Source organism: Salvelinus sp. IW2-2015, unplaced genomic scaffold, assembly GCF_002910315.2.
Source record: "Salvelinus sp. IW2-2015 unplaced genomic scaffold, ASM291031v2 Un_scaffold1481, whole genome shotgun sequence".
In the NCBI taxonomy this organism is placed as follows: domain Eukaryota; kingdom Metazoa; phylum Chordata; class Actinopteri; order Salmoniformes; family Salmonidae; genus Salvelinus; species Salvelinus sp. IW2-2015.
Window position 1 is genome coordinate 230,475 of NW_019942937.1, and position 11,099 is coordinate 241,573.

Here is an 11,099-nt window from a genome sequence, read left to right on the forward strand (position 1 = left end):
ACCATATTTAGGTAGCCTGTTTTCTGTTGGGTTTTGTGGGTGGTTGTTTTCAGTCTTGTGTGTCTGCACCAGACAGAACTGTTTTCGGTTGTTTCTTTGTTATTTTGTTATTCAGTTCTGTTTTGCTGATTATTAAACATCATGAACACTTCCCACGCTGCACCTTGGTCCTCACCTTCTTCCACCGACAACAGCCGTTACAACTATATACAAATTGCACTATATACATCACTGTATACACCACTATATACACCACTATATACACCACTATATACCCCACTATATACCCCACTATATACCCCACTATATACCCCACTATATACCCCACTATATACATCACTATATACACCACTATATACACCACTATATACATCACTATATACACCACTATATACACCACTATATACACCACTATATACATGTGTTATTTTCAATGTTTAAAAGACGACACTTCCAGTCTTGAACATATCACATGTGATTTATTTTCAACTAGTACAAGACTTGACATGTCAGGTTGAATACACAGTAGTCCATTTAAAAGGATAGTAAAAACACTGAAATGTCTGTTTTTGTTTTCACATTTTAATTTTAGTGAGCAAATTCAAATCCATATTTTCCCATTTTGTCTTACATCACATGTTTAGGTTTACATTACATCACTGCACTTATTCACACAACACGCTTGGAAAGATCAAACATACTTTACAGCTTCCAGCACATGAGCTATAATTCAAATTCAGTAAATATTAAATCATTTCACAATTATTGAGAAGCTGAGAAAAGCAGTATCAGTCAATCAGTGACTTCCTCATGGTTTTGTTGATCCAATCAAGTACATGTTTGATATGAGTGTGTACACCCCAGGTTTGGTCTTGATGCCACATTTCTTTACCGAACGACACGACTCCCCTTAGTTCACCTCCACACACCAACGGCCACCGGAGTCTCCCTGAAACACACAGCACATCAATTCATACATGATTACTTTGTCATTTACAAAATATATTAAAGTTTAATCATGTATCAATGATTGATCATTGGCTCCCTGCAAAATATATTACAACTTTATCAGCGAGTACACTGACCACACAACACACACTCAGACACAGCACTCAGACACACCTGATCAGAGTCCCCTGGTATGTCCACAGACCCGGCACACAGCATGTTGTAGGTGATGATTGGGGTCATGTTGTAGTAGTCTGCAGAGTTACACTTCCTCCTGTCGATCACGGTGACGTTGGTAGATTTCAGGATGTCAGACATGGTTTTAGCATTGTTCTCGGTGGCTCCCCATCCAGACACTGAGCAGGGGGTCCCTGCTTGGACGTCTGCCAGAGGGACAGGTAACGCTAGAGTCTCACTGCCGTAGTCAGTTTACTTTCTTATCCAATGAAAAGAAGAAGGTTATGTCAATCTCCTTCACCTGTCTCTAGATGTGAATAATGTCTGACACCAGTAGTGACTGACCTTCCCTGTCTCTAGATGTGAATAATGTCTGACACCAGTAGTGCCTGACCTTCACCTGTCTCTAGATGTGAATAATGTCTGACACCAGTAGTGACTGACCTTCACCTGTCTCTAGATGTGAATAATGTCTGACACCAGTAGTGACTGACCTTCACCTGTCTCTAGATGTGAATAATGTCTGACACCACGTAGTGACTGACCTTCACCTGTCTCTAGATGTGAATAATGTCTGACACCAGTACTGACTGACTTCAGTAGCATGATGTCGTGACTTTGAATCCGGGGTCATAACAGGATGAGGGACGCGACTTTAACCTTACGACCTGTCTAGTGTCCTTCTCCTCCTGTTTGATGGAGTGGACCCCTAGAAACACCTTGTTTGATGCTTCAGACAGAAACACAACCTTCTGGTTAGATCAGATGAAGGAAGCGCCCCAACAACTAACAATTGACACAAACCTCAGAAGACAACGTAAACTAATCTAACATTTGAGAGAGTTGCTAAGCAAACCATTACAGTGACAGCATCTGTAACAAGGACAACAACACTGATATTGAACCTACTCAGTACAGTGGCTGCAGTCAGGACCCATTGCTGTGGATCAGGATCTCCACACATTTTGTTTTCCTTTGTTGTCCTCCAGTAGAAGCCATGTAGGGTAAGGAGTGAGGCTTCACTCCTTTCCACCAATGATCTCTGCACAGTCACCTAGGAGCAGGACAAAACACAACAGTAACTAATTAGAGAAATAATAATAACACACACATAAACACACACAACACACACACACTGCACACCCCATCACTAGCACAGAGAGGCTGCTGCCCTACATACACAGACTTGAAATCATTGGCCACTTGAAATGAATGGAAACCTAGTAACTTTAATAATGCACTTTAATAATGTTTACATACTTGCTTACTCATCTCATATGTATATACGGCATTCCTATAGTATTCCACTGTATCTTAGTCTATGCCTCTCTGACATTGCTCGTCCATATATCTAATATATTCTTAATTTGATTACTTTACTTAGATTGTGTGTATTAGTATTTGTTGTGAAATTGTTAGATATACTTGTTAATATTGCTCTACTGGTCAGAACTAGAGCACAAGCATTTCGCTAACACTCGCATTAACATGCTAAACACGTGTATGTACAAATAACATTTGATTTGATTTGACATAAACACACACACACACAAACACACACCTACCTACCTGAGTGCAGATATACGAAGGATCATGTAGAGGTCCAGAAACTGGCTGCAGTGGAGAGATATGGTTATTTAACTCTGATGTAACCTCAGTAAGTTCAAAAGTCTACTGTGGCTGTGATGCTCTCTGATCTCTCTCTTTTATACTTATTATAGAGGATGTGGTCTGATGTTCACCTCAAAAGTGGAACATTCAAGCATGCACAACACACACACACATACACACACACACACAACACGCATACGATCACATTGTCACGACTTTCCGCCGAATTCGTCCCTCTCCTTGTTCGGGCGGCGGTCGACGTCACACCCTTATAGCCATCGCCGATCCACTTTTTCATTTTCCATTTGTTTTGTCTTGTTTTTACACACCTGGTTTCTATTCCCCAATTACATGTCATTATTTACTCCTCTGTTTTTCCCATCGTTTTTGTGCGTGTTTGTTTTGGTACTGTCGGTCCTTTGTGTGGGCTTGGTTTTTACTTGCATGTATTTGTAATTTTGAGTAAAGTTACTTTATTACTCATCTCTGCTGTCCTGCGCCTGACTCCCTCTGCACCAGCTACACCCAGACCTTTACACACATCCTCTACCATTTTACTTTAAATGTCCACTTCCCAACCTTAAATCACAATTTCATTCAAACCAAGATGACTGAATGTGTAAAACAAGATGACAAACAAATTATAAAAGGAGAACGAAGAGTAATGTCCATTTATTGTCTTTGACAGACAGGTAGGAGCACTGTTTCCATGCCAAAGCATTAATATCAAATGCCGACTGACTGTGTGGTCTATAATATTTACGTTTTTCAATAAATAATAAGGTCAGCATACCTATTTTTCACTAAGAGACATGTCAAAAGGAGCAGCTTAAATATTGAATAATCTTAATACTCATCAATACTTTTTAAAAACCTGCATTTATATTTATACAGGTTTGTCTTGAGATAGAAATCAAGTGTGTATCAAATACTAATAACACATACTGTAACAGCTTGTATTCATCATCCGCATAAAACTTTATACTATCAAGAAAAGCGTGGTGGGAGTTGGCAGGTAGAGCTGCGCTATTCTTTTATCTAGGACCAGTTCTAGTCAGATGCCAGAGCAACCTGCATTCTACAGTAAGGAGCTCCACTGATCTAGGACGTTCAGTCAAATGCCAGAGCAACACTGCATTCTACAGTAAGGACTCCACTGATCTAAGGACCAGTTTCTAGTCAGAATGCCAGAGCAAACACTGCATTCTACAGTAAGAGCTCCATGATCTAGGCCAGTTCTAGTCAGGACCAGAGCAACACTGCTTCTACAGTAAGGAGCTCCACTGATCTAGGACCAGGTCTAGTCAGGTCCTCTACACTGCATTCTCAGTTTAGTGAGTTATATACTATATACATCACTGTAACATAAATATATACATCACATTACAACCACTATAATACATCACTATATACATCACTTATAATACATCACTATATACACCAATATATACATCACTATATACACCACTATATACATCACATATTACATCACTATACTACACCCACTATATACATCATACACACTATATACCTATAACAAGTGTAAGTGATGAACGTAAATTAGATGTCAATGTGGGGGGAGCAGAGTAAAAGACTGTTGGGGGGGTGGGGGATGACATAGAGGGAGCTAGCATGACCATTGGGGGGGGGGGGGGTGACCATAGAGGGACTAGCATGACCATTGGGGGGGGGGGTGACCTAAGAGGGACTAGCATGAGACCGATTGGGGGTGGGGGGGATAATTGACATAGAGGGACTAGCATGACCATTTGTGGGGGAATGACCATAGAGGTGAATGAGCATGACCATTGGGTGGGGGGAAATGACCATAGAGGGAACTAGCATGACCATTGGGGGGGCAGTCTATGTATTTAACACATACAGGATTTACCAAACAAACATCTGCCTGGTTTATACGAGGTACGGCAGGATAGAACAGCGGCGTCTGGTAAGACAAGGGGCGGCAGACTATGTATTTGGAAACAACAGCTGATGCAATAATATCTAAGAGGTTCGAGCTATTGCTCGCACTGAGGTAGAGTTTCTCATGAAGGACTGTAGCCAAACTACCTACTAAGAGTCCATCTTGTATTCTTTGTAGCTGTTTACATACCCCTCAGTCAGAGGCTGGCAACTAAGACAGCCATTGAATGAGAAAAACGCTCAACCCAGAGCGCCGCTCCAAAGTAGCCGGGGAACTTTATGCAGGTGAAAATTAAATACGTTTTAACGCACATTTCTATCAGCAATGTTAAAGGTGTGGACCACCTCTATTCACACACAGAAGACGATAACAAAGCCTCTCCCTCGCCCTCATTTGGCAAATCTGACCATAATTATATCCCTGCCTGATTCCCTGCTACAGCAACAAATAAAGCAGGAAGCACCAGTGGAGAGACATCAATAAAAAGTGGTCAGAGGAAGCAGATGCTAAAAACTACAGGACTGTTTGCTATGCACAGACTGGAATATGTTTCCGCGATTCCCTCCGATGACATTGAGAGTACACCACATCAGTTCATGGCATCAATCAATAAGTGCAACGATGACGTCGTCCCACAAGTGACAGTAGTGTCACGGACTTCTGCCGAAGTCGTTGCTCTCCTTTGTCCCGGCGGTGTTCAGGCGGTCCGACGTCCCGGTCTTCTAGCCATCTCGACCATTTTTCATTTTCCACATTGGTTTTGTCTTGTCTTCCCACACACCTGTTTCAATCCCTCCATTACCCTATTAGTGTATCTTAACCCTCTGCCTTCCCTTTATTGTCCTTTGTCCAGAGATTGTTCTGTGTCAAGTGTTGTGTTTGATTGTTAAAGGTGTGCGACGAGTCTTCGTACGCCAGATTTGTTTTAATTTTTCCCGTGAAGTGTTATGGAGCATATTAACTGGACTTTAATTAAAGTGACTCCGATTCTACATCTATTGACTCTCCTGCGCCTGACTTCCCTGCCCACTTATACAACGCCATTGTGACAGTAGTCCAGGATCCAGTATACACCCACTGTGGATCATGAACCAATTCCATAACACTGGCAGATTGAGGTGAGTGCAGGCACTAGCTGGAAAACCAAGCCTATCAGTGATTGTGAAACTGAAGACCCCCCCGCCGCAGCCCCTATCTCGCTAGTTTCTTCACACAGTGGGTCACCAAACTCACCTAATACCCTGAACACTGAGTCAGCAATAACTGCCTGCCTGTATTATGCAGCTCTCTGACATCCCCCCTGTAGCTCACAGGCTGCCAGTAAACTAACCCACAGACACAGTCAGGTTTCCTTCTGGCTCCTATCTGCATCTGCAAAGACCATTGGTTTTCTTCAGATGTATCTCACACTAACAAGGAGTGTGTCCCAAATGACCCCCAATCCATATGGGCCCTGGTCAAGTAAGCACACAGGGAATAGGGTGCCGTTTGTAGCTTCCTGTTGAACTTCCTGTTTAGCAGCATTTTAACACCAAATGCTGTTTGTTTTACCTAGACGAGTTATCTTTTATACCTCAACATCGTCACCTATCAATCAGCTTTGTCCATACAGCTTCCAGCTTCACTGATGAAAATGTGAAAGCACACGACACATCCATAAAAAAAAGCTGTTTCTTGTGGCGTACAAAAGGTGGTTTTAATTATCTCCAGCGTTTATTCCCTTTTTTCATTTATACCTTTTAATTTACCAGGCAGGTCAATGAAAAACTAATTCTTATTTACAACCACAGCCGAAGAGTGTGTCTCAGGTTATCCACTAGCTAGCATCTCTGCACTTGGTTGCGCAGGGATAGGGTTAGTGCAGCTAGTTCAGGAGAAATGGCTGAAATGATGAAATGCTTTGATGGCAGACTCACCACAGACCCCATATCGGTGAAACACAGCGTTCTTGACAAACCATGACTGTCATTGTGATGAGATCTGAGATGAAACAAACCGTCCCGTTTCTCAGAAACTACATGGATGGATTCTAATGTATGAACAGATGTCAAATCAAATCAAAGTGTACTAGTCACATGAGCCGAATACAACAGGTAGACCTTACTAGTGAAATGCTTACTTACATGGATGGATTCTAATGTATGAGCAGATTTGTTGGAAAAAACGTGTATTCTATGTTTATTATAATTCGTATTGTGAATGGACACCCCCCCCCCCCCCATGGTCATGCCTGCTCCCTCTATGGTCACCCCCCCCCAGTGGTCACTGCTAGTCCCTCTATGGTCACCCCTGCCCCCCAATGGTCATGCTGCTCCCACTATGGTCACCCTCCCCCCAATGGTCATGCTGCTCCCACTATGGTCCCCCCCCCAATGGTCATGCTGCTCCCACTATGGTCACCCCCCCCCCCTTTGTCATGCTGCTCCCTCTATGGTCCCCCCGCCCCCAAATGGTCATGCTGCTCCCACTATGGTCACCCCCCCCCCCCCCCTTTTTTGTCATGCTGCTCCCACTATGGTCACCCCCCCCCTTTGTCATGCTGCTCCCACTATGGTCACCCCCCCAAATGGTCATGCTGCTCCCACTATGGTCACCCCCCCCCCCCCCCCCAATGGTCGTGCTGCTCCCACTATGGTCACCCCCCCCTTTTGTCATGCTGCTCCCACTATGGTCACCCCCCCAAATGGTCATGCTGCTCCCACTATGGTCACCCCCCCCCCCCCCCCAATGGTCATGCTGCTCCACTATGGTCACCCCCCCCAAATGGCATGCTGCTCCCACTATGGTCACCCCACCCCCCCCCCCCCTTTTGTCATGCTGCTCCCACTATGGTCACCCCGCCCCAAATGGTCATGCTGCTCCCACTTATGGTCACCCCCCCCCCCCCCTTTTTTGTCATGCTGCTCCCACTATGGTCACCCCCCCAATGGTCATGCTGCTTCCCACTATGGTCACCCCCCCCCAATGGTCGTGCTGCTCCCACTATGGTCACCCCCCCCCCCCCCAATGGTCATGCTGCTCCCACTATGGTACCCCCAATGGTCTGCTGCCCCAATGGGTCACCCCCCCCCCCCAATGGTCATGCTGCTCCCACTATGGTCACCCCACCCTCCCAATGGTCGTGCTGCTCCCACTATGGTCACCCCCCCAATGGTCGTGCTGCTCCCACTATGGTCACCCCCCCCCCCCCCCAAAATGGTCATGCTGCTCCCACTATGGTCACCCCCCCCCCCCCCAATGGTCATGCTGCTCCCACTATGGTCATCCCCCCCCCCCCCCAATGGTCATGCTGCTCCCACTATGGTCATACCCCCCCCCCAATGGTCATGCTGCTCCCACTATGGTCAGACCCCCCCCCTCCCAATGGTCATGCTGCTTCCCACTATGGTCACCCCCCCAATGGTCCATGCTGCTCCCACTATGGTCACCCCCCCCCCCAATGGTCATGCTTCTCCCCACTATGTCACCCCCCCCCCCAAATGGTCTGCTGCTTCCACTATGGTCCACCCCCCCAATGGTCATGCTTGCTCCCACTATGGTCACCCCCGCCCAATGGTCATGCTGCTCCCACTATGGTCACCCCCCCAATGGTCATGCTGCTCCCACTATGGTCACCCCCCCAATGGTCATGCTGCTCCCACTATGGTCACCCCCTCAATAGGTCATGCTGCTCCCACTATGGTCACCCCCCCCCAATGGTCATGCTGCTCCCACTATGGTCACCCCCCCCAATGGTCATGCTGCTCCCACTATGGTCACCCCCCCCAATGGTCATGCTGCTCCCACTATGGTTCACCCCCCCCAAATGGTCATGCTGCTCCCACTATGGTCACCCCCCCCCAAATGGCATCTGCTCCCATATGGTCCCCCCCCCAAATGTATGGCTGCTCCCACTATGGTCACACCCAATGGTCATGCTGCTCCCACTATGGTCCACCCCCCCCCAATGGTCATGCTGCTCCCACTATGGTCACCCCCCCCCCCCCCCAATTGGTCGTGCTGCTCCCACTATGTCACCCCCCCCCCCCCCAATGGTCATGCTGCTCCCACTATGGTCACCCCCCCCACCCCAAATGGTCATGCTGCTCCCACTATGGTCACCCCCCCCAATGGTCATGCTGCTCCCACTATGGTCATCCCCCCCCCCCCCCCATGGTCATGCTGCTCCCACTATGGTCACCCCCCCCCCCCCCCAATGGTCGTGCTGCTCCCACTATGGTCACCCCCCCCCCCCAATGGTCATGCTGCTCCCACTATGGTCACCCCCCCCCCCCCAAATGGTCATGCTGCTCCCACTATGGTCATCCCCCCCCCCCCCCCAATGGTCATGCTGCCCCACTATGGTCATCCCCCCCCCCCCCAATGGTCATGCTAGTCCCTCTATGGTCGACCCCCCCCCCCCTCCCAATGGTCATGCTGCTCCCACTATGGTCACCCCCCAATGGTCATGCTGCTCCCACTATGGTCACCCCCCCCCCCCAATTGTCATGCTGCTCCCACTATGGTCACACCCCCCCCCCCAATGGTCATGCTGCTCCCACTATGGTCACCCCCCCCAATGTCATGCTGCTCCCACTATGGTTCTCCCCCCCCCCCCCCAATGGTCATGGCTAGTCCCTCTATGGTCACCCCCCCCCCTCCAACAGTCTTTACCTGGCTCCACCCCAATGGACATTTATTTATTCAATCACTTACAGTTGTTATGATGTATATAGTGGTGTATTAGTGGGTATAGTGGTGTATATAGTGGTGTATATAGTGGTGTATATAGTGATGTATATATGTGTATATAGTGGTGTATATAGTGATGTATATAGTGGGGTATATAGTGGGGTATATAGTGGGGTATTAGTGGGTATATAGTGGGTATATATAGTGGTGTATATGGGTGGTATACTAGTGGTGTATACAGTGATGTATTAGTGCAATTTGTATATAGTTGTAACGGGCGTTGTCGGGGAAGAAGTGAGGACCAAGGTGCAGCGTGGGAAGTGTTCATGATGTTTAATAATCAGCAAAAACAGAACTGAATAACAAATAACAAAGAAAACAACCGAAAACAGTTCTGTTCTGGTGCAGACACACAAGACTGAAAACACCACCCACAAAACCCAACAGGAAAACAGGCTACCTAAATATGGTTCCCAATCAGAGACAATGACTAACACCTGCCTCTGATTGAGAACCATATCAGGCCCAAACGAGAAAACCGACACAGAAACACAAAACATAGATAACACCCACCCAACTCACACCCTGACAACCTAAAACAAAGAAAATACAAAAGAACTATGGTCAGAACGTGACAATAGTGCATAGTGCTATTTCTGTTATGTATATAAACTCAGCAAAAAAGAAACGTCCTCTCACTGTCAACTGCGTTTATTTTCAGCAAACTTAAACATGTGTAAATATTTGTATTTGAACCAACAAAAAATTCAACAACTGAGACATAAACTGAACCAGTTCCACAGACGTGACTAACAGCAATACTTCATAAAAATAAAAAATAAAGATTTCCACTGCATCAGGGATAGTACTACCTCCTGTTATGTAGTGTTCTGTGGGCGGACGGCCATCAGATAATACCTCCTGTTATATAGTGTTCTGTGGCGGACGGCCTCAGATAATACCTCCTGTTATGTAGTGTTCTGTGGGCGGACGGCCAATCAGATAATACCTCCTGTTATGTAGTGTTCTGTGGGCGGACGGCCAATCAGATAAATACCTCCTGTTATGTAGTGTTCTGTGGGCGGACGGCCAATCAGATAATACCTCCTGTTATGTAGTTGTTTGTGGGCGGACGGCCAATAGAGATAATACCTCCCTGTTATGTAGTGTTCTGTGGGCGGACGGCAATCAGATAATACCTCCTGTTATGTAGTGTTCTGTGGGGGCGGCGGCATCAGAGGAAGGCCCAAAAAATTGTCAAAGACTCCAGTCACCCAAGTCATAGACGTTCCTCTCTCGCTCTCTCTCTCTCACTCTCACTCTCACTCTCACTCTCACTCTCTCACTCACTCACTCACTCACTCACTCACTCACACTCTCTCTCTCTCTTCTCTCACTCACGTCACTCACTCACTCACTCACTCACTCACTCACTCACTTCACGGCAAGTTGGTACCGGAGCGCCAAGTCTTGTCCAAAAGGCTCGTCAACAGCTTCTACCCCCAATCCATAAGACTAGTGAACAATTAATCATATGGCCACCCGACTATTTGTATTGACCACCCCCTGACAATAGTGCCATAGTGCTATTTCTGTATAGTAATAAACTCAGCAAAAAGAAACGTCCTCTCACTGTCAACTGCGTTTATTTTCAGCAAACTTAACATGTGTAAATATTTGTATTGAACACAACAGATTCAACAACTGAGACATAAACTGAACAAGTTCCACAGACGTGACTAACAGCATACTTCAATAAAAATAAAAA

At 46.3% G+C, this 11,099-nt stretch overlaps 1 pseudogene; it reads right to left on the reverse strand.

The window, feature by feature from the left end:
* Positions 1-500: 500 nt before the first annotated feature.
* On the reverse strand, positions 501-2,746 carry LOC112070973 (granzyme A-like; annotated as a pseudogene).
* Between the last annotated feature and the right edge of the window lie 8,353 nt (positions 2,747-11,099).